We start from the raw sequence: 24,483 nt of genomic DNA on the forward strand, positions 1-24,483 counted from the left end.
GCAGTGAAACCCCATTGCATTTCAAGTCCAACGCCTTAACCACTCACCCATCACAGTTGCGTGAGTATGATATCACTGTTGACATATACGAGCCATGCGCTGCTCACATCAGGCCGAGACCTAAAAAATAAAGTAACGGAAGGACAGGGCACGTACCAGCAGTGCCCTTTTGTCCTCACTTATTTTGCATGCTTTCATACAATTAATAAAAATAGCAACACGCATCACTCAAAGTGAGTGACAGGGCACAGATGAGCGGTAATCGATCACTGCGCATTTCTACCCTCTTTTCTCTATATTACAGCGCTGGGACCGGGCCCTTGAGTGTACTCAGAAAGAATCCAAAAGCCTTAACAAGACACGCTACACAAAAAAAATTCTCTTTTCGTGACTCGTCAAGATCAGGCAGGACAGGTCCGGACTACGAACCCTTCCCTGCCACCTACTCTCTAAAACACTTCCTGAGTTTGGGAATTGTCTTAATGTTTACATTCAGTTTGAGTTTTTGCTATTTAACTCTGTGACTTGATGAGGATTGCGTAACGAGAAGGGAACATTTCCTTAACTAAACCAAATGGTGTTCATGCAAAATCACACTACGCTGCAAGCAGGATTCGAACCTGCGCAGGGAAACCCCATTGGATTTCGAGTCCAACGCCTTAACCACTCGGCCATGGCAGCTCCGTCAGTATGATGTCACTGTTGTCATATACGAGCCATGCGCTGCTCACGTCAGGCCGAGACCTAAAAAATAAAGTAACGGAAGGACGGGGCAGCTACCAGCAGTGCCCTGTTGCCCTCACTTATTTTTCATGCTTTCATACAATTAATAAAATAGCAACATGCATCACAAAAATAGAGTGACAGGGGACAGATGAGCAGTAATCAATCACTGCATATTTCTCCCCACTTTTCCCTACATTAAGGCGGTGGCAACGGGCCCTTAAGTGTACTCAGAAAGAGTCCAAAAGCCTAAACTAGACACGCTTCATAAAAAAACGTCCTCTTTTCGTGACTTGTCTAGATCAGGCAGGACAGGTCCAGACTACGGTCCCTTCCGAGCCACCAGCTCTCTAAAACACTTCCTGGGTGTGGAAATTGTCTCAATGTTTACATCTAGTTTGAGTTTTTGCAATTTAACTCTGTGACTTGATGAGGATTGCATTACGAGAAGTGAACATTTACTTAACTAAATCAAATGGTGTTCATGCAAAATCTCATGACACTGCAAGCAGGATTCAAACCTACACAGGGAAACCCCATTGGATTTGTAGTCCAACGCCTTAACCACTCGGCCATCACAGTTGCGTGAGTATGTAAATGTAAATGTACAGGAATTTCTATAGCGCAAATCACCAACTGGTCTCTAAGCGCTTGCTTAGGGAACCCGTCCTGGTATTCGCCTGTGACATAACCCCAGCAGGGTATCCGCAAGGTGAAAGCCAGGCATCCTGCCGCGAGGGGCCGTTGTGGAGATTAAGCAAGCTATTGCCCAGGAGTGTGAACCCGTGAATGGAGTAGGCACTGGAGCGAGAATTGTTGAGTCCATGGACATTTTAGGACTCAAGACCCACCAAGCCTGGAATTGAACCCTGGTCCCGGGCTGACCTCTGCTTCCAGATCTGGCTCCTCTAACCAGTGAGCCACACTTCTCAACCGTAGGATAGGGAAAAGATGGTAGAAATGCGCAGTGATTGATTACCGCTCATCTGTGCCCTGTCACTCACTTTGAGTGATGCGTGTTGCTATTTTTATTAATTGTATGAAAGCATGCGAAATAAGTGAGGACAACACAGCACTGCTGGTACATGCCCCGTCCTTCCGTTACTTTATTTTTGAGTATGATATCACTGTTGTCGTATATGAGCCATGCGCTGCTAAAGTCAGGCGAAGACCTAAAAAATAAAATAACGGAAGGACGAGGCACGCAAAAGCAGTGCCCTGTTGCCCTCACTTATTTTGCATGCTTTCATACAATAATAAATATAGCAACACGCATCACTCAAAGTGAGTGGTAGGGCACAGATGAGCGGTAATCAATCACTGCACATTCCTACCCTCTTTTCCCTATATTACGGCGGTGGCAACGGGCCATTAAGTGTACTCAGAAAGAGTCCAAAAGCCTAAAGAAGACACGCTTCATGAAAAAACAATTCTCTTTTCGTGACTTGTCTAGATCATGCAGGACAGGTCCAGACTACGAACTCTTCCGAGCCACCTGCTCTCTTAAACAATTCCTGGGTGTGGAAATTGTCTCAATGTTTGCATCTAGTTTGAATTTTTGCCATTTAACGCTGTAACTTGATGAGGATTCCGTAACGAGAAGTGAACATTTACTTAACTAAATCAAACGGTGTTCATGCAAAATATCATGACGCTGCAAGCAGGATTCGAACCTACGCTGGGAAACCCCATTGGATTTCAAGTCCAACGCCTTAACCACTCAGCCATCGCAGCACCATGAGTATGATGTCTCTGTTGTCGTATAGGAGCCATACGCTGCTCACGTCAGGCCGAGACCTAAAAATTAAAGTAACGGCAGGACAGGGCACGTACCAGCAGTGCCCTGTTTCCCCCACTTATTTTGCATGCTTTCATACAATTAATAAAAATAGCAACACGCATCACTCAAAGTGAGTGACAGGACACAGATGAGCGGTAATCAATCACTGCGCATGTCTACCCTCTTTTCCCCATATTACAGCACTGGGACCGGGCCCTAAAGTGTACTCAGAAAGAATCCAAAAGCCTAAACAAGACACGCTACATAAAAAAATTCTCTTTTCGTGACTCGTCAAGATCAGGCAGGACAGGTCCGGACTACGAACCCTTCCCTGCCACCTGCTCTCTAAAACACTTCCTGAGTTTGGGAATTGTCTTAATGTTTACATTCAGTTTGAGTTTTTGGTATTTAACTCTGTGACTTGATGAGGATTGCGTAACGAGAAGGGAACATTTCCTTAACTAAACCAAATGGTGTTCATGCCAAATCACACTACACTGCAAGCAGGATTCGAACCTGCGCATGGAAACCCCATAGGATTTCAAGTCCACCGCCTTAACCACTCGGCCATCACAGCTCCGTCAGTATGATGTCACTGTTGTCATATACCAGCCAAGCGCTGCTCACGTCAGGCCGAGACCTAAAAAATAAAGTAACGGAAGGACTGGGCAGGTACCAGCAGTGCCCTGTTGCCCTCAATTATTTTGCATGCTTTCATACAAATAATAAAATAGCAACATGCATCACACAAATAGAGTGAGAGGGGAAAGATGAGCAGTAATCAAGCACTGCATATTTCTACCCACTTTTCCCTGTATTACGGCGGTGGCAACGGTCCCTTAAGTGTACTCAGAAAGAGTCCAAAAGCCTAAACTAGACACGCTTCATAAAACAAATTCCTCTTTTCGTGACTTGTCTAGATCAGGCAGGACAGGTCCGGATTACGAACCCTTCCCTGCCACCTGCTCTCTAAAACACTTCCTGAGTTTGGGAATTGACTTAATGTTTACATTTAGTTTGAGTTTTTGCTATTTAACTCTGTGACTTGATGAGGATTGCGTAACGAGAAGGGAACATTTCCTTAACTAAACCAAATGGTGTTCATGCAAAATCACACTACGCTGCAAGCAGGATTCGAACCTGTGCAGGGAAACCCCATTGGATTTCAAGTACAACGCCTTAACCACTCGGCCATCACAGCTTCGTCAGTATGATGTCACTGTTTTCATATACCAGCCAAGCACTGCTCACGTCAGGCCGAGACCTAAAAAATAAAGTAACGGAAGTACGGGGCAGGTACCAGCAGTGCCCTGTTGCCCTCACTTATTTTGCATGCTTTCATACAATTAATAAAATAGCAACATGCATCACAGAAATAGAGTGACAGGGGAAAGATGAGCAGTAATCAATCACTGCATATTTCTACCCACTTTTCCCTGTATTACGGCGGTGGCAACGGTCCCTTAAGTGTACTCAGAAAGAGTCCAAAAGCCTAAACTAGACACGCTTCATAAAAAAAATTCCTCTTTTCGTGACTTGTCTAGATCAGGCAGGACAGGTCCGGACTACGAACCCTTCCATGCCACCTGCTCTCTAAAACACTTCCTGAGTTTGGGAATTGTCTTAATGTTTACATTTAGTTTGAGTTTTTGCTATTTAAGTCTGTGACTTGATGAGGATTGCGTAACGAGAAGGGAACATTTCCTTAACTAAACCAAATGGTGTTCATGTAAAATCACACTACGCTGCAAGCAGGATTCGAACCGGCGCGGGGAAACCCCATTGGATTTCAAGTCTAACGCCTTAACCACTCGGCCATCACAGCTCCGTCAGTATAATGTCACTGTTGTCTTATACGAGCCATGCGCTACTCACGTCAGGCCGAGACCTAAAAAATAAAGCAACGGAAGGACGGGGCACGTACCAGCAGTGCCCTGTTGTCCTCACTTATTTCGCATGCTTTCATACAATTAATAAAAAAGCAACACGCATCACTCAAACTGAGTGACAGGGCACAGATGAGCCATGGGCCCTGAAGTGTACTCACAAAGAGTCCAAAAACCTAAACCAGGCACGCTTCATAAAAAAAAATTACTCTTTTTGTGACTTGTCTAGATCAGGCAGGACGGGAAACGTACCAGCAGTGCCCTGTTTCCCCCACTTATTTTGCATGCTTTCATACAATTAATAAAAATAGCAACACGCATCACTCAAAGTGAGTGACAGGGCACAGATGAGCGGTAATCAATCACTGCGCATTTATACCCTCTTTTCTCACGACGCTCCAAGCAGGATTTGAACCTACGCGGAGAAACCCATTGGATTTCAAGTCCAATGCCTTAACCACTCAGCCATCACAGTTGCGTGAGTATGATATTACTGTTGTCATATACGAGCCATGCGCTGCTCACGTCAGTCCGAGACTTAAAAAATAAAGTAACGGAAGGACGGGGCACGTACCAGCTGTGCCCTGTTGTCCTCACTTATTTCGCATGCTTTCATACAATTAATAAAAATAGCAACACGCATCACTCAAAGTGAGTGACAGGGCACAGAGGAGCGGTAATGAATCACTAAGCATTTCTACCCTCTTTTCCCTATATTACGGCGATGGCAACGAGCCCTTAAGTGTACTCAGAAAGAGACCAAAAGCCTAAACTAGACACGCTTCAAAAAATAAATTCCTCTTTTCGTGACTTGTCTAGATCAAGCAGGACCGGTCCAGACTACGAACCCTTCTGAGCCACCAGCTCTCTAAAACACTTCCTGGGTGTGGAAATTGTCTCAATGTTTACATCTAGTTTGAGTTTTTGCCATTTAACTCTGTGACTTGATGAGGATTGTGTAACGAGAAGTGAACATTTACTTAACTAGATCAAATGGTGTTCATGCAAAATCTCATGACGCTGCAAGCAGAATTCGAACCTACGCAGGGAAAACCCATTGGATTTCAAGTCCAACGCCTTAACCACTCGGCCATCACAGTTGCGTGAGTATGATAACACTGTTGTCGTATACGAGCAATGCGCTGCTCACGTCAGGCCGAGACCTCAAAAATAAAGTAACGGAAGAACGGGGCACGTACCAGCAGTGCCGTGTTGTCCTCACTTATTTGGCATGCTTTCATACAATTAATAAAAATAGCAACACGCATCACTCAAAGTGAGTGACAGGGCACAGATGAGCGGTAATCAATCACTGCGCATTTCTACCCTCTTTTCCCTATATTACGGCGGTGGCAACGGGCCCTTAAGTGTACGCAGAAAGAGTCCAAAAGCCTAAACAAGACACGCTTCATAAAAAAATTCCTCTTTTCGTGACTTGTCTGGATCAGCCAGGACAGGTCCAGACTACGGTCCCATCCGAGCCACCAGCTCCCTAAAACACTTCCTGGGTGTGGAAATTGGCTCAATGTTTACATCTAGTTTGAGTTTTTGCAATTTAACTCTGTGACTTGATGAGGATTGCATAACGAGAAGTGAACATTTACTTAACTAAATCAAATGGTGTTCATGCAAAATATCATGATGCTGCAAGCAGGATTCGAACCTACGCAGGGAAACCCCATTGGATTTAAAATCCAACGCCTTAACCACTAGGCCATCACAGTTGCATGAATATGATATCACTGTTGTCATATACAAGCCATGCGCTGCTCACGTCAGGCCGAGACCTAAAAAATAAAGTAACGGAAGGACGGGGCAAGTACCAGCTGTGCCCTGTTGTCCTCACTTATTTCACATGCTTTCATACAATTAATAAAAATAGCAACACGCATCACTCAAAGTGAGTGACAGGGCACAGATGAGCGGTAATCAATCACTGCACATTTCTACCCTCTTTTCCCTATAATACGGCGGTGGCAACGGGCCCTTAAGTGTACGCAGAAAGAGTCCAAAAGCCTAAACAAGACACGCTTCATAAAAAAAATATTTACTCTTTTCGTGACTTGTCTAGATCATGCAGGACAGGTACAGACTACGAACCCTTCCGAGCCACCTGCTCTCTAAAACACTTCCTGGGTGTGGAAATTGTCTCAATGTTTACATCTAGTTTGAGTTTCTGCCGTTTAACTCTGTGACTTGTTGAGGATTGCGTACGAGAAGTGAACATTTACTTAACTAAATCAAATGGTGTTCATGCAAAATCTCATGACGCTGCAAGCAGGATTCGAACCTACACGGGGAAAACCTATTGGATTTTAAGTCAATCACCCTAACCACTCGGCCATCGCGGCTTCCTGAGTATGATGTCACTGTTGTCATATACGAGCCATACGCAGCTCACATCAGGCCGAGACCTAAAAATAAAGTAACAGCAGGATGGGGCACATACCAGCAGTGCCCTGTATCCCCCACTTATTTTGAATGCTTTCATACAATTAATAAAAATAGCAACACGCATCACTCAAAGTGAGTGACAGGGCACAGATGAGCCATGGGCCCTTAAGTGTACTCACAAAGAGTCCAAAAACCTAAACCAGGCACGCTTCATAAAAAAAAATTACTCTTTTTGTGACTTGTCTAGATCAGGCAGGACGGGAAACGTACCAGCAGTGCCCTGTTTCCCCCACTTATTTTGCATGCTTTCATACAATTAATAAAAATAGCAACACGCATCACTCAAAGTGAGTGACAGGGCATAGATGAGCGGTAATCAATCACTGCGCATTTATACCCTCTTTTCTCACGACGCTCCAAGCAGGATTTGAACCTACGCGGAGAAACCCATTGGATTTCAAGTCCAATGCCTTAACCACTCAGCCATCACAGTTGTGTGAGTATGATATTACTGTTGTCATATACGAGCCATGCGCTGCTCACGTCAGTCCGAGACTTAAAAAATAAAGTAACGGAAGGACGGGGCACGTACCAGCTGTGCCCTGTTGTCCTCACTTATTTCGCATGCTTTCATACAATTAATAAAAATAGCAACACGCATCACTCAAAGTGAGTGACAGGGCACAGAGGAGCGGTAATGAATCACTAAGCATTTCTACCCTCTTTTCCCTATATTACGGCGATGGCAACGAGCCCTTAAGTGTACTCAGAAAGAGACCAAAAGCCTAAACTAGACACGCTTCAAAAAATAAATTCCTCTTTTCGTGACTTGTCTAGATCAAGCAGGACCGGTCCAGACTACGAACCCTTCTGAGCCACCAGCTCTCTAAAACACTTCCTGGGTGTGGAAATTGTCTCAATGTTTACATCTAGTTTGAGTTTTTGCCATTTAACTCTGTGACTTGATGAGGATTGTGTAACGAGAAGTGAACATTTACTTAACTAGATCAAATGGTGTTCATGCAAAATCTCATGACGCTGCAAGCAGAATTCGAACCTACGCAGGGAAAACCCATTGGATTTCAAGTCCAACGCCTTAACCACTCGGCCATCACAGTTGCGTGAGTATGATAACACTGTTGTCGTATACGAGCAATGCGCTGCTCACGTCAGGCCGAGACCTCAAAAATAAAGTAACGGAAGAACGGGGCACGTACCAGCAGTGCCGTGTTGTCCTCACTTATTTGGCATGCTTTCATACAATTAATAAAAATAGCAACACGCATCACTCAAAGTGAGTGACAGGGCACAGATGAGCGGTAATCAATCACTGCGCATTTCTACCCTCTTTTCCCTATATTACGGCGGTGGCAACGGGCCCTTAAGTGTACGCAGAAAGAGTCCAAAAGCCTAAACAAGACACGCTTCATAAAAAAATTCCTCTTTTCGTGACTTGTCTGGATCAGCCAGGACAGGTCCAGACTACGGTCCCATCCGAGCCACCAGCTCCCTAAAACACTTCCTGGGTGTGGAAATTGGCTCAATGTTTACATCTAGTTTGAGTTTTTGCAATTTAACTCTGTGACTTGATGAGGATTGCATAACGAGAAGTGAACATTTACTTAACTAAATCAAATGGTGTTCATGCAAAATATCATCATGCTGCAAGCAGGATTCGAACCTACGCAGGGAAACCCCATTGGATTTAAAATCCAACGCCTTAACCACTAGGCCATTACAGTTGCATGAATATGATATCACTGTTGTCATATACAAGCCATGCGCTGCTCACGTCAGGCCGAGACCTAAAAAATAAAGTAACGGAAGGACGGGGCAAGTACCAGCTGTGCCCTGTTGTCCTCACTTATTTCACATGCTTTCATACAATTAATAAAAATAGCAACACGCATCACTCAAAGTGAGTGACAGGGCACAGATGAGCGGTAATCAATCACTGCACATTTCTACCCTCTTTTCCCTATAATACGGCGGTGGCAACGGGCCCTTAAGTGTACGCAGAAAGAGTCCAAAACCCTAAACAAGACACGCTTCATAAAAAAAATATTTACTCTTTTCGTGACTTGTCTAGATCATGCAGGACAGGTACAGACTACGAACCCTTCCGAGCCACCTGCTCTCTAAAACACTTCCTGGGTGTGGAAATTGTCTCAATGTTTACATCTAGTTTGAGTTTCTGCCGTTTAACTCTGTGACTTGTTGAGGATTGCATACGAGAAGTGAACATTTACTTAACTAAATCAAATGGTGTTCATGCAAAATCTCATGACGCTGCAAGCAGGATTCGAACCTACACGGGGAAAACCTATTGGATTTTAAGTCAATCACCCTAACCACTCGGCCATCGCGGCTTCCTGAGTATGATGTCACTGTTGTCATATACGAGCCATACGCTGCTCACATCAGGCCGAGACCTAAAAATAAAGTAACAGCAGGATGGGGCACATACCAGCAGTGCCCTGTATCCCCCACTTATTTTGAATGCTTTCATACAATTAATAAAAATAGCAACACGCATCACTCAAAGTGAGTGACAGGGCACAGATGAGCGGTAATCAATCACTGCGCATTTGTACCCTCTTTTCCCTATATTACGGCGGTGGCAACGGGCCCTTAAGTGTACTCAGAAAGAGTCCATAATCCTAAACAAGACACGCTTCATAAAAAAATTTACTCTTTTTAAGACTTGTCTACATCAGGCAGGACAGGTCCAGACTACGAACCATTTCGAGCCACCTGCTCTCTAAAACACTTCCTGGGTGGCGAAATTGTCTCAATGTTTACATTTAGTTTGAATTTTTGCTATTTAACTCTGTGACTTGATGAGCATTGCGTAACGAGAAGGGAACATTTCCTTTACTAAACCAAACAGTGTTCATGCAAAATCACACTACGCTGCAAGCAGGATTCGAACCTGCGCAGGGAAACCCCATTGGATTTCGAGTCCAACGCCTTAACCACTCGGCCATCGGAACTCCGTCAGTATGATGTCACTGTTGTCGTATACGAGCCATGTGCTGCTCACGTCAGGCTGAGACCTAAAGAACAAGTTACTTACCTTCGGTAACGATATATCTGTAAGAAACAGTAGTAAGTATTAGATTCCTTACCTTAGAATATCCCCAGGCGTCAGACTGGATCCGGAAATTTTTGTGTAGCAATACCCCTGCGCGTCATTAGGCGTCATCTCCGGCTCCGCGTCCGTCATCGGCGTCGCCTGCGCCGGAATGACGTCGTCGGAGTACTTAGACGCCGCCCATGCGCGCTGACGTCAGTTCTTAGCCCCAGCTTTTCCGCGCCAGATACGCAGAGCAATGCTAGAACCAACACTGGTGCCAGAAACTAGGGCCTTGAAAGGGGAATAATCTTAACCCTAGGTATCAGTTCGCAGAACGGGGAGGATGGGTTGGGCGGTAAGGAATCTAATACTAACTACTGTTTCTTACAGATATATCGTTACCGAAGGTAAGTAACTTGTTCATCTGAAAGAAACACGTTAGTATTAGATTCCTTACCTTAGAATAGATACCCCAGCAATACCAGCCCCGGTGGTGGGTCTGCAAACCAATACTCACACCAGAAAGTCCTGGAGGACGGAACGGCCAAAGAAGCCATCCCTCCGGACCTGACTGTCCAGGCAGTAGTGCCTCGCAAAGGTGTGCAGCGAGGCCCACGTAGCCACCTGGCAAATGTCCTGCAGGGGGACTCCCCGGCCCAGGGCAGTAGTAGCCGCCGTGGCCCGAGTGGAAAGGGCCCTCAGCCCAACTGGAGGCTCCTTCCTAGCCTAGGAGTAGCACGCCTTGATGCATAAGACGACCCACAGAGAGATGGCCCGTTTATGCACCGCCCGTCCCTTCTTCGCACCCACGTAACCAACAAAGAGTTGGTCGTCCACCCGGAACTGGCGTGTGCGATCCACATAGAATGAAAGCGCACCTTTTGGGTCCAAACGATGGAGCCGCTCTTCATCCTTTGAGGGATGCGGAGGCGGAAAGAAGGAGGGCAGGGTGATGGACTGCCCGATGAGGAAAGCAGAGACTACCTTGGGCAGGAAAGATGGTTTGGTACGCAACACCACTTTGTCCTGATGTACAGACAGGAAGGGAGGTTTGCAAGATAGAGCCTGGAGCTCACTCACCCTTCTGGCAGAGGTGATGGCCACCAGGAAAGCTGTCTTCAAGGTGAGAAGACGGAGAGGACAAGAGTGAAGTGGCTCAAAGGGAGCGCACATCAGGAAAGTAAGAACTAGGTTCAAGTCCCACTGAGGCATCACAAAAGGGACAGGTGGAAACATGTGCGTGATGCCCTTCAGAAAATGAGTTACTACAGGGGACTTGAACAAAGAAGGTTGATCAGGCAGCCTTAGGAATGCCGAAAGGGCAGAAAGGTAGCCCTTGAGAGTACCCAGAGCAGAGCCCTGCTGGGCAAGAGAAAGAAGGAAGAGAAGAACTTCAGAAAGAGGGGCAGAAAGGGGATCCACAGCCTTTGCTGTGCACCATGCCACAAATTTGTTCCACCGGCAGGCGTATACCGACTTAGTGGAGGGACGCCTGGCTGCCAGAATAACATTACAAACTTCAGGAGGCAAGTCAAATGGCCTCAACTGCTGCCGCTCAATCTCCAAGCATGGAGGTGGAGACTGGACAGGTTCGGGTGGAGGACCGTCCCCTGCTGCTGCGACAGAAGGTCCTCCTGAAGAGGCAGACGGATCGGGGGACCGACTGACATGTTGAGTAGCTCGGGATACCAGAACCTTCGAGCCCAGTCCGTAGCCACAAGGATGACCTGGGCCCGGTCGCGCCAGATCTTCTTCAGCACTTTGGGCAGAAGTGGTATAGGCGGTAAGGCGTATAACAGACCGCAACTCCACTCGCGACGAAATGCGTCGCCGAGCGAGTGCCGCCTTGGAAATTCCAACGCGCAGAACTGATGACATTGCGCATTCTCTTCGGTGGCGAATAGATCTAACCAGGGCTCTCCCCACCGCAGAAAGATGCCATGCGCCACGTCCGAGTTCAGTGCCATTCGTGATCCATCGAGCACCGTCGGCTGAGCTTGTCCGCCCTGGCGTTCAGAGAACCCTCCAGGTGGTGAACCACCAAGGTCACGCCCTGATGTTCCAGCCACTGCCAGAGCCTCTTGACAGAGGGTCCAGGACCCCACACCGCCCTGTTTGTTGCCGTACCACATGGCGGTGGTGTTGTCTGTGAACACCTGCACCTCACTCCCCCGGACAGAGGGGAGGAATGCCTTCAGTGCTAGACGAATCGCCCTCAGCGCCAGAAGATTGATATGGAGCTGGGACTCCGCCGGAGACCAGAGGCCTCTGATCTCCACCTCTCCCATGTGGCCTCCCCAGTCCTGGAGGGACGGGTCCGTCACAACTATGTGCTCTGGTTGGGGAGGGGAGAGGGATCTGCCGTTGACCCAATCGCGGTCCGTGAGCCACCACTGCAACTGTCTCACAGCGCCCTCCGAGATCAGGACATGGTCGGACAGGTTGCCTTGATGATGGGCCCACTGAAACTTCAGGTCCCACTGCAGAGCCCGCATCCGCCACCGGGCGTGATGCACAAGAAGGATGCAGGAAGCCATCAGCCCCAGGAGCCGCAGCGTCAACCTGACCGAAACCCGGGATAACGGCTGGAAGATGGGAATCAAAGCCTGAATATCCCGGACTCGCTGCTCGGGAGGATAAACCCGAAACTGCGCCGAGTCCAGAACTGCTCCGATGAAGAGGAGCTTTTAGGAGGGGCACAGGTTTGATTTCGGCACGTTGATGGAAAACCCCAGCAGGTGCAGGAGATCTGCCGTAATCCGGAGGTGGTTGACGACTGTTTGGGGCGAGCCAGCCTTCAACAACCAGTCGTCGAGGTAGGGGGAAGACTGAAACCCCCAACCTGCGCAGATGAGCTGCGACCACCGCCATCACTTTCGTGAACACCCGTGGGGCGCTGGTAACACCAAAGGGGAGCACAGTGAACTGAAAATGCTCGTGGCCTACCGTGAACCGCAGGTAACGTCGGTGGGCCGGCAGGACGGGGAAGTGAAAGTAGGCGTCCTGCAAGTCCAACGCCACCATCCAGTCTTGCGGGTCTAGGGCAGCCAAGACTTGAACTAAAGTCAACATTTTGAACTTCTCCTTCGGGAGGAAGCCATTGACGCTCCGTAGGTCCAAGATAGGGCGTAGGCCCCCTTTGCCCTTCTTGGGTACCAGAAAATAGTGGGAGTAGCAACCACACCCTACTTCTGGCCCAGGAACGCGCTTGATGGCCCCCTTGGCCAAGAGGTCCATAACTTCCTCCTGCAGAAGGTGCAAGTGGTCCCCCGACACGCGGTGGTACTGCAGTGGCATGGCTGGAGGTGTCGACTCGAAGGGGAGGGAGTAGCCCCTTCGGACGATTTGCCGCACCCACCTGTCCGATGTGACTGTGCGCCAGTGGAAGAGGTGATGGCGGACCCTACCCCCCACTGGCATCACATGGGCCTGAAAACTCGGACTAGGACGGTTTTGAAGCGGGTGCTGAAGGAGCGGGTCCGGACTGGCCTCGCCCTGGACCCCGACCGCCTCCCCGGCGGTTCCCACATCCGCCAATCACGCTGGACATTCTGCTGCGGCGCGTGGCTGACGGTCCGTGTGGGGGCGCCCCTTCCTTTGCCACGAAAGGAGCGAAAGGCACCCATTTGCTGGCGCAGGCCGAGAGGCCCTAGGACTTGGCCGTAGCCCTGGAGTCCTTAAAGTGCTCAAGCGCGTGGTCTGCCTGGTCGCCAAACAGGCGACGGCCATCAAACGGCATGTCCAGAAGTGTGGCCTGGACATCGGCCGAAAAATTGGTGCACCGTAGCCAGGCGTGGCGTCTGACCGCCACTGTCGTGGCCATCGCTCTGCCTAGCGTATCGGTGGTATCCAGTCTGCACCGGATAGAGTACTGTGCCGCATCTCGACCCTCCGCTAGGGCTTGGGCGAGTTTAGTCCTGACCTCCTCAGGGCATTGTGGCAGCACGTCCGCAACCGTGTCCCACAGGGTGTGGGTGTAGCAGCCCAAGAGGCATGCGGTGTTGACTGACCGCAGTCCCAGACTAAGGGACGAGAACACTTTCTTGCCAAATTGTTCAAACCTCTTGGATTCCCTGTCGGGAGGGGCCGACGGGAACGTGGTCTGGGAGTTAGAGGCCTGGATAACCAGGTTCTCGGGGGTTGGATGGGTCGACAGGAAGCTTGGGTCACCCGAAGCCGGGCGGTAGAGTCTGGCCACGTTCCTGTCCACAGGCTGTCCTGAGGCGGGCTTGGACCAGGTGCCCAGCAGAACGTCACATAAGGCCTCATTGAACGGCAGCAGAGGCTCAACCGAGCTTGACTGTGGTTTGAGGACCTCGGTGAGGAGATTAGAACTCACGGCCGCTGAGGGGAGCGTAAGGTTTAAGGCCTTAGCCGCCCGCATCAGAACTATGCTATAGGCTGCCCCCTCCTCTATAGCCACGGTTGGAGGGGAGACAAAACCAGTGTCCGGAGAGAGTTCCAGGCCGCTAGCTTCCCCAAGCTCCTCTGTCCAGTCCGCTTGGTCCTGACACTCCCGTGCCAGAGGGTCCTCAGACCCCTCCCAGTCCTCTTCGTCACCCAATGCCTGGTAGCCAGGATCAACAATTGGGTCCCGTTCATTAAAGTAGAATGTACCCAAAGCCGTCTCGTACGGCGCCCAACGGGGCCGTGTCGATGGCTGAACGGGATTGACAGAAGAACTGGGGCCGGCGTCAGCCGAAGTCGGCGCCGGTCGTGACACCTTTAGGGGCGGCGCCGGTGAGGTCGTAAGGTCGACCGGCGTCGACCCGGATCCGGAGCCGGATCCAGCCGGGGCCTGAGGCGCCGGGATCAAAGCCGCCGGCGGCGCCGAGGCCGAAGCCGTCTGCGGCGTCGGTGCCGAAGCACGCGACCGGCCAGGCCCCGGAGGCGGACCCACTGGGCACGAAGGCGCCGTGGGGTCCGGTGGAGAAGAGAGCGACCTCATGGCCATGAGGTACCGCTCGATCTCCTCTAGCGTCGCACCCTGTTCAGGGACCCGAAGGTGTGGGGCAGGATGCGGCGCAAGCGACTGCTGCGGAGCCGCGTGGGTGGTGCCACTCAAAACCCAAGGCACGTCGGGTGAGCGTCGGGGGCGGTCGGAGGAGCGATGACGCCGCTCTGACCTCTCATGCTTCTTACCTGAGGAGGAACCAGAAGACCGATGCCGACTTCCGGAGCTGCGGGGGCTCCGTCCCCACGACCGATCCCCCGACCTCCCATGGGACCAGGACCTCGAATGGCGCGGGGCCGACTGCCGGAGCTCGAGCCGCTTGCAGGACCGCTCCCACCTAGCATTCGACATCAGAGCTCGACAGTCGGAACAGGAACGGTCGTCGTGGTCGAGGCCTAGGCACTGCAGACACCGGCGATGGGGGTCGGTACTCGACATCAGTCGACTACTCTTCGAGCAGGGTTTGAACCCGGGCATCCCTACTGGCACCTGAAGAGTCGCAAACGACTCGAAGAGATCAAAAATGATCAAAAAAGTTTTAGTCAAAAAGTGACTGAGGGGTAGAGCTTCTCCGTATCTGCGCTAGCTGGAGCGGAAAAGAAGAAGAACTGACGTCAGCACGCATGGGCGGCGTCTAAGTACTCCGACGGCGTCATTCCGGCGCAGACGACGCCGACGGACGACGCCTAACGACGCGCAGGGGTATTGCTACGCAAAAATTTCCGGATCCAGTCTGACGCCTGGGGATATTCTGAGGTAAGGAATCTAATACTAACGTGTTTCTTTCAGATAAATAAAGTAACGGAATGACGGGACAGGTACCAGCAGTGCCCTGTTGCCCTCACTTATTTTGCATGCTTTCATACAATTAATAAAATAGCAACATGCATCACATAAATAGAGTGACAGGGCACAGATGAGCGGTAATCAATCACTGCATATTTCTACCCACTTTTCCCTATATTACGGCGGTGGCAACGGGCCCTTAAGTGTACTCAGAAAGAGTCCACAAGCCTTAACTAGACACGCTTCATAAAAAAAATTCCTCTTTTCGTGACTTGTTCAGATCAGGCAGGACAGGTCCAGACTACGAACCCTTCCGAGCCACCAGCTCTCTAAAACACTTCCTGGGTGTGGAAATTTTTTCAATGTTTACATCTAGTTTGAGTGTTTGCCATTTAACTCTGTGACTTGATGAGGATTGCGTAACGAGAAGTGAACATTTACTTAACTAAACCAAATGGTATTCATGCAAAAACGCATGACGCTGCAAGCAGGATTCAAAACTACTCTGGGAAATCCCATTTGATTTCAAGTCCAACACCTTAACCACTCGGCCATCGAAGCTCCGTGTATATGATATCACTGTTGTCGTATATGAGTCATGCGCTGCTTACGTCAGGCCGAGACCTAAAAATTAAAGTAACGGCAGGACAGGGCACGTACCAGCAGCGCCCTGTTTCCCCCACTTATTTTGCATGCTTTCATACAATTAATAAAAATAGCAACATGCATCACTCAAAGTGAGTGGCAGGACACAGATGAGCGGTAATCAATCACTGCGCATGTCTACCCTCTTTTCCCCATATTACAGCACTGGGACCGGGTCCTTAAGTGTACTCAGAAAGAATCCAAAAGCCTAAACAAGACAAGCTACATAAAAAAAATTCTCTTTTCGTGACTCGTCAATATCAGGCAGGACAGGTCCGGACTACGAACCCTTCCCTGCCACCTGCTCTCTAAAACACTTCCTGAGTTTGGGAATTGTCTTAATGTTTACATTTAGTTTGAGTTTTTGCTATTTAACTCTGTGACTTGATGAGGATTGCGTAACGAGAAGTGAACATTTTCTTAACTAAACCAAATGGTGTTCATGCAAAATCACACTACGCTGCAAGCAGGATTCGAATCTGCGCAGGGAAACCCAATTGGATTTTGAGTCCAATGCCTTAACCACTCAGCCATCACAGCTCCCTTAGTATACTGCCACTGTTGTCATATACGAGCCATGCACTGCTCACGTCAGGCTGTGACCTAAAAAATAAAGTAACGGAAGGATGGGGCAGGTACCAGCAGTGCCCTGTTGCCCTCACTTATTTTGCATGCTTTCATACAATTAATAAAATAGCAACATGCATCACACAAATAGAGTGACAGGGCACAGATGAGCGGTAATCAATCACTGCATATTTCTACCCTCTTTTCCCTATATTACGGCGGTGGCAACGGGCCCTTAAGTGTACTCAGTAAGAATCCAAAAGCCTAAACAAGGCACGCTTCATAAAAAAAATTACTCTTTTTGTGACTTGTCAAGATCAGGCAGGACAGGTCCGGACTACGAACCTTTCCCTGCCACCTGCTCTCTAAAGCACTTCCTGAGTGTGGGAATTGTATTAATGTTGACATTTAGTTTGAGTTTTTGCTATTTAACTCTGTGACTTGATGAGGATTGCGTTACGAGAAGTGAACATTTCCTTACCTAAACCAAATGGTGTTCATGCAAAATCACACTACGCTGCAAGCAGGATTCAAACCTGTGCAGGGAAACCCCATTGGATTTCGAGTCCAACGCCTTAACCACTTGGCCATCGCAGCTCCATCAGTATGATGTCACTGTTGTCGTATACGAGCCATGCGCTGCTCACGTCAGGCCGAGACCTAAACAATAAAGTAACGGAAGGACGGGGCAGGTACCAGCAGTGCCCTGTTGTCCTCACTTACTTTGCATGGTTTCATACAATTAATAAAAATAGCAACACGCATCATTCAAAGTGAGTGAAAGGGCACAGATGAGCGGTAATCAATCACTGCATATTTCTACCCACTTTTCCCTATATTACGGCGGTTGTAACGGGCCCTTAAGTGTACTAAGAAAGAGTCCAAAAGCCTAAACAAGACATGCTTCATGAAAAAAAAGTACTCTTTTCATGACTTGTCTAGATCAGGCAAGGACAGGTCCAGAATACGAACCCTTCCGAGCCACATGCTCTCTAAAACACTTCGAGGGTGTGATAATTGTCTCAATGTTTACATCTAGTTTGAGTTTTTGCCATTTAACTCAGTGACTTGATGAGGATTGCGTAACGAGAAGTGAACATTTACTTAAGTAAATCAAATGGTGTTCATGCAAAATCTCATGACGCTGCAAGCAGGATTCGAATCTACACAGGGAAACCACATTGGATTTCAAGTCCAACGCTTTAACCACTCGGCCATCACAGTTGCGTGAGTATGATGTCACTGTTGTCGTATACGAGCCATATGCTGCTCACGTCAGGCCGAGACCTAAAAATTAAAGTAACGGCAGGACGGGGCACGTACCAGCAGTGCCCTGTATCCCCCACTTATTTTGAATGCTTTCATACAATTAATAAAAATAGCAACCCGCCTCACTCAAAGTGAGTGACAGGGCACAGATGAGCGGTAATCAAACACTGCGCATTTCTAGCATCTTTTCTCTATATTACGGCGGTGGCAACGGGCCCTTAAGTGTACTCAGAAAGAGTCCAAAAGCTTAAACAAGACACGCTTCATAAAAAAGTACTCTTTTCATGACTTGTCTAGATCAGGCAGTACAGGGACAGACTACGAACCCTTCTAGCCACCTGCTCTCTAAAACACTTCCTGGGCGTGGAAATTGTCTCAATGTTTACATATAGTTTGAGTTTTTGCCATTTAACTCTGTCACTTGATGAGGATTGCGTAACGAGAAGTGAACATTTACTTAACTAAACCAAATGGTGTTCATGCAAAATCTCATGACGCTGCAAGCAGGATTCGAACCTACGTGGGGAAACCCCATTGGATTTCATGTCCAATGCCTTCACCACTCGGCCATCGCAGCTGCGTGAGTATGATGTCACTGTTGTCATATACAAGCCATGCGCTACTCACGTCAGGCCGAGAGCTAAAAAATAAAGTAACGGAAGGACGGGGCACATACCAGCAGTGCCCTGTTGTCCTCACTTATTTCTCATGCTTTCATACAATTAATAAAAATAGCAACACGCATCACTCAAAGTGAGTGACAGGGCACAGATGAGCGGTAATCAATCACTGCGCATTTCTACCCTCTTTTCCCTATATTACGGTGGTGGCAACGGGCCCTTAAGAGTACTCAGAAAGAGTCCATAGGCCTATTTATTTATTTATTTATTTATTTATGGCATTTATAGAGCGCTCTGTAACCCTGCGGGCATCCTGGCGCTTAGTTATATGGCTACAGCTTTATGGGGGGGCAGGAGCATGGACAGGAGAAGGGGCTGGGAGAATTTATTTATGGTGATGAGTTTTGGGAGAGTTTTTTGGAAAAAGCCAGGTTTTTACTTTTTTCCGAAAGGTCAGAAGGTCATTGATTTTTCTGATGTCGATGGGGAGGTTGTTCCAAAGATGGGCTGCAGCAATGCTGAAAGCTCATCCCCCGCAGGTTGCTTTCTTGATCCTAGGGACACTAATGAAGTGTAGGGATGAGGATCGGAGGGACCGGGTGGGCTCGTACCACTTGAATTTGTTCTGGAGTGGTCGTGGACCTAGTCCATGAACTGCCCTGAAGACGATACATAGGGATTTAAAGCAGATCCTTTGGTGTATGGGCAGCCAATGTAGGTCAGCCAGGGCAAGGGTGGTAGAGGATCTTCGCTCACAGGAAAGTGCCAGTTTGACTGCAGCTGCCTGGACACTCTGGAGTCTGGTTATGAGATAGGCAGGGGATTCCAGCAGGTGAGCATTGCAGTAATCCAGGCGGCTGAGGATAGTGCTCCTGACTATGTCGGCTCTGGTCTGTGGGGGCAGAAGAGGTAGCAGCCTGCGGAGTCCTCTCAGTAGGGCGAAACAGCAGCTGACCTGCTTGTTGACGTTTGTCTCAAGGCTTAGTTTGTTGTTGATAGTGACTCCGAGATTTTTGACTGAGCTCACAGGGGTGGGAGAATCCCCTATCGACTGAGGCCAAAAGTCTGGTGGAAGATTTTGGGGGATTTTTCCTACCGTACAGTGCAATATTTCAGTTTTCTCACTGTTTAATTTTAGTGAGTTCTGATTGAGCCAAAGAGACATTTCCAGCATACAAGTGTGGAAGGTTTCCAGGGAGCTTGCTCGGGTACCGTCAAGCGAGATTATCAGCTGGGTATCATCTGCGTAGTTTGTCACGCTGATGCCATGGCTTTTAATGATCCGCATCAGGGGTTGCATGTATATATTAAAAAGTATGGGACTGATAGCAGACCCCTGCGGGACCCGTGCGGGACTTTGATGAATTCTGATTGGTAGGGGGGGATTGCCACTGCCTGCCACCTGTCTGTCAGGTAGGAGCGGAACCAGTCAAGCGCGACCCCTCTGACTCCGATGTTCATCAGTCTTTCTATCAGAATGCCGTGGTTCACCGTATCGAATGCGGCGGACAGGTCAAGCAGAATCAGAGTTGCTGATTCTCCCCTGTCCGCCCTCATTCGCAGGTCATCCATGATTGTCAGCAGGGCTGACTCCGTTCCATGTACTGGTCTGAAGCCAAACTGCTCCTCTTCCAGGATGTTGTTGGTTTCTAGGAAGAGGGCTAGGGATCTGCTGACCCATCTCTCTATGATCTTTATTGGGTATGGTAAGAGGGATATGGGTCGGTAGTTTTTCTGGCAGTTGGGGTCCAGATTTGGTTTTTTTAAGAGCGGGGTGACAATCGCCAGTTTCCAGTCTTTGGGCACGGAGCCTGTACGCAGAGATTGATTGCATAGTTGGTGCAGAGCTGGTAGAACATCGTCCTCAAATTTCTTTGCTATTCTATGGGGAAGAGGGTCTAAAGGAGAGCCTGAAAAGGTATTGAGGGCTGTTGTTAGAAATTCTTGTTCCGAGGGGATCAAAAAGTTTTCCATGATAGCATTTGAGAGGGGGTGGGTGTCGTTCGTTAGAGAAATGTTGTCTGGCAGTGAGGAGGTGGGATAGCTCTTCATGCCATCTACGATTTTGCTGATTTTGTCCTGAAAGAACACTGCAAGTCCATCGCAGAGTTCTTGTGAGGGCTTGATTTGGCTGTTAGCACAGGCGGGGTGAGAGAGTTCTTTAATAATCCTGAAGGTATCCCGGGTTTTATTAGAGCTTTTGAGGATGATCTCGGTAAAGTAGTTGGATTTGGCTGTGGTTATTTCTTTCTTGTATTGTAAGATGGTGATCCTCCAACGTGCTTTCTCCTGGTCTGAGTAGCTTTTCCTCCAGAGCTTCTCCGCCTTTTTACAGATGTTTTTTAGTTCTTTCAGTTTATCTGTATACCAGGGGGCGGAAGGGTTTCCCCTTTTTGTGATTGTTTTCAGTGGGATGATGGCATCGAGTTTTTTGTGGTCTCGTGGCAAAAGGAGAGATAATTTGTGGTGACATCATTCTCTATTTTGAACGAGGCCCCGATCTGGTGTAAATCGAGCTTTCCCTCCTCTTTCCTCTTTAACAGGTTCTTCCAGTCGCAACCTAAGAAGGTTTTGACATGCGGTCTCTTGGATCCTGTGTGGGACGGGGTATGGGATTTGAACCTGAGGAGATAGTGGTCTGACCAGCCTACTGGGAGAGTAGAGTCTAGGGTCAGTGAGTCTTCTGCCGCAAAAATTAGATCAAGCGTGTTTCCTAGTATATGTGTAGGAGTGTTTATCCACTGTTTCAGCCCTAGATTGTGGCAGGATTGAGTGATGTTGTGCAGGGCCGTACGTAGTTGGTCATTGTCCCATATGTTAAAATCGCCCAGTATCAGCAGCCTGTTGTGGGAGATAGACATATTATTTATGACCGCAATAAATTCCTGCTGTTGGGAGGCATTGAAGTGCCCCGGAGGTCTGTAACATACCAGGGCCGTGAGGCAATGTTTGGAATCATGTTTTATAGAAATCCCGAGGATTTCAACAGAGGGAACGGTGTCAACTTCCAGGGTAGTGATGTTTAGTTGTTCCCTGAAAATGACCCCCAGGCCTCCTCCTCGACCTGAGTTTCTGGGTTTCTGAATGATCTTGAACCCGTCTGGGCATGCTAGGCCTAGCTCTGACTCTATCCATTCAGCCATCCATGTCTCTGTTAGGAACAGGATGTCGAGGTTGTTAGTCTATATCAGAAGCTGTATTTCAGTGGTGTGTTTTGGAAGGGATCAGACATTTAGCAGTCCGTTGATTAATTCCCCTTTAATGCTGGGCTCGGTTCCACCTTGGGTAGATGGGGAAAGGGTCTTGATGTTGTCAGGGCTAGGATAAGGCATCAGGATTGATTTAGGGGGGAGGGGGTTGATGTATGGAAGCCGGACTAGACAGTGAGGGCAAGTCTTATCGTCCTGTTGTACTGCGTGAGGAGCTAAGCATGGGCACTCAGTTTTTCCTGCCTGTGCGTTCAGTAGCATGAGTGTGCTCCTGCTGTATCTGAGCGCATCCTGGGCTGGTGTGCAACGGGTGGGGGGGGGGGACCCTAAGCTCGGTCTCAGCGCGGACGAGCGCAGACGAGCTTGCCTTATGCGCGCCTTTGGCGCGCATTCGTTGCGCCCGCTGAGCTCGTCCGCTGCGCTTCCGATGGAGGCACATGCTTTGTAGCAGAGGGGGGGGGGGTCAAAGGGGGCGTGGCTTCGGTAGTGGGCGTGTCCTGGCAACAGGCCAATCCAGTCACTACAGCTGGGAATCCTTTGCCTACGTCAGCATGCAGTCTGCTGCGTGGGGAAAGGGTGGTGCAGGTACGGTGCTTTAAAATTACAAGTAAATCTGTGCAGTTTTTAAAAAGATTTGTCTGTCCCTGCACCCGGCTGTGCCTCAAGAGCTGTGAGCTAACAAACGCAGCGCTCGTGATCAGCGCGCGTTTTGTGTCAAAGGGGGCGTGGCTTCGGTAGTGGGCGTGTCCTGGGTACAGGCCAATCCAGTCGCTACAGCTGGGAATCCTTTCCCCACGTCAGCATGCAGTCTGCTGCGTGGGGAAAGGGTGGTGCAGGTACGGCGCTTTAAAATTACAAGTAAATATGTGCAGTTTTTAAAAAGATTTGTCTGTCCCTGCTCCCGGCTGTGCCTCAAGAGCTGTGAGCTAACAAACGCAACGCTCGTGATCAGCGCGCGTTTTGTGTCAAAGGGGGCGTGGCTTCGGTAGTGGGCGTGTCCTGGCGACAGGCCAATCCAGTCGCTACAGCTGGGAATCCTTTGCCTATGTCAGCATGCAGTCTGCTGCGTGGGGAAAGGGTGGTGCAGGTACGGCGTTTTAAAATTACAAGTAAATCTGTGCAGTTTTTAAAAAGATTTGTCTTTCCCTGCTCCCGGCTGTGCCTCAAGAGCTGTGAGCCTAAACAAGACACGCTTCATAAAAAAAAGTACTCTTTTCATGACTTGTCTAGATCAGGCAGGACAGGTCCAGACTACGAACCCTTCCGAGCCACCTGCTCTCTAAAACACTACCTGGGTGTGGAAATTGTCTCAATGTTTACATCTAGTTTGAGTTTTTGCCGTTTAACTCTGTGACTTGATGAGGATTGCGTAACGAGAAGTGAACATTTACTTAACTAAACCAAATAGTATTCATGCAAAAACGCATGACATTGCAAGCAGGATTCGAACCTACTCAGGGAAACCCCATTGGATTTCAAATCCAACGCCTTAACCACTCGGCCATCGCAGCTCCGTAAGCATGATGTCACTGTTGTCGTATAAGAGCCAAGCGCTACTCACGTCAGGCCGAAACCTAAAAATTAAAGTAACGGCAGGACGGGGCACGTACCAGCAGTGCCCTGTATCCCCCACTTATTTTGAATGCTTTCATACAATTAATAAAAATAGCAACACGCATCACTCAAAGTGAGTGACAGGGCACAAATTAGCGGTAATCAATCACTGCACATTTTTACCCTCTTTTCCCTATAATAAGGCGGTGGCAACGGGCCCTTAAGTGTACTCAGAAAGAGTCCAAAAGCCTAAACAAGACACGCTTCATAAAAAAAATTACTCTTTTCGTGACTTGTCTAGATCAGGCAGGACAGGTCCAGACTACGAACCCTTCCTAGCCACCTGCTCTCTAAAACACTTCCTGGGTGTGGAGATGTGAACATTTACTTAACTAAATCAAATGGTGTTCATGCAAAATCTCACGACGCTGCAAGCAGGATTCGAACCTACGCAGGGATACCCCATTGGATTGCAAGTCCAACTCCTTAACCACTCGACCAAAGTAGCTCCCTGAGGATGAAGTTACTGTTGTCGTATTAGAGCCATACGCTGCTCACGTCAGGCCGAGACCTAAAAATTAAAGTAACGGCAGGTCGGGCAGGTACCAGCAGTGCCCTGTTGCCCTCACTTATATTGCATGCTTTCATACAATTAATAAAATAGCAACATGCATCACACAAATAGAGTGACAGGGCACAGATGAGAGGTAATCAATCACTGCATATTTCTATCCACTTTTCCCTAAATTACGGCGGTGGCAATGGGCCCTTAAGTGTACTCAGAAAGAGTCCAAAAGCCAAAACTAGACACGCTTCATAAAAAAATTCCTCTTTTCGTGACTTGTCTAGATCAGGCAGGACAGGTCCAGACTATGGTCCCTTCCGAGCCACCAGCTCTCTAGAACACTTCCTGGGTGTGGAAATTGTCTCAATGTTTACATCTAGTTTGAGTTTTTGCAATTTAACTCTGTGACTTGATGAGGATTGCGTAACGAGAAGTGAACATTTCCTTAACTAAAC

General features: G+C 48.6%; 7 non-coding genes across 7 annotated transcripts; all 7 read right to left on the bottom strand.

The window, feature by feature from the left end:
* Positions 1 to 599: 599 nt before the first annotated feature.
* On the bottom strand, positions 600 to 681 carry TRNAS-CGA (transfer RNA serine (anticodon CGA)). Its single transcript has one exon. It is a non-coding gene; the product is annotated as a tRNA-Ser (tRNA).
* Positions 682 to 1,223: 542 nt separating this feature from the next.
* Positions 1,224 to 1,305, bottom strand: TRNAC-ACA (transfer RNA cysteine (anticodon ACA)). The gene has a single exon. It is a non-coding gene; the product is annotated as a tRNA-Cys (tRNA).
* A 1,070-nt stretch (positions 1,306 to 2,375) lies between these two features.
* Positions 2,376 to 2,457, bottom strand: TRNAS-UGA (transfer RNA serine (anticodon UGA)). The gene has a single exon. It is a non-coding gene; the product is annotated as a tRNA-Ser (tRNA).
* A 7,237-nt stretch (positions 2,458 to 9,694) lies between these two features.
* Positions 9,695 to 9,776, bottom strand: TRNAS-CGA (transfer RNA serine (anticodon CGA)). Its single transcript has one exon. It is a non-coding gene; the product is annotated as a tRNA-Ser (tRNA).
* A 6,926-nt stretch (positions 9,777 to 16,702) lies between these two features.
* TRNAL-CAA (transfer RNA leucine (anticodon CAA)) lies at positions 16,703 to 16,784 on the bottom strand. The gene has a single exon. It is a non-coding gene; the product is annotated as a tRNA-Leu (tRNA).
* A 542-nt stretch (positions 16,785 to 17,326) lies between these two features.
* TRNAS-CGA (transfer RNA serine (anticodon CGA)) lies at positions 17,327 to 17,408 on the bottom strand. The gene has a single exon. It is a non-coding gene; the product is annotated as a tRNA-Ser (tRNA).
* Positions 17,409 to 23,889: 6,481 nt separating this feature from the next.
* TRNAA-UGC (transfer RNA alanine (anticodon UGC)) lies at positions 23,890 to 23,971 on the bottom strand. Its single transcript has one exon. It is a non-coding gene; the product is annotated as a tRNA-Ala (tRNA).
* Positions 23,972 to 24,483: the final 512 nt, after the last annotated feature.

Source organism: Lissotriton vulgaris, chromosome 11 (assembly GCF_964263255.1).
Source record: "Lissotriton vulgaris chromosome 11, aLisVul1.2, whole genome shotgun sequence".
Taxonomy (NCBI): domain Eukaryota; kingdom Metazoa; phylum Chordata; class Amphibia; order Caudata; family Salamandridae; genus Lissotriton; species Lissotriton vulgaris.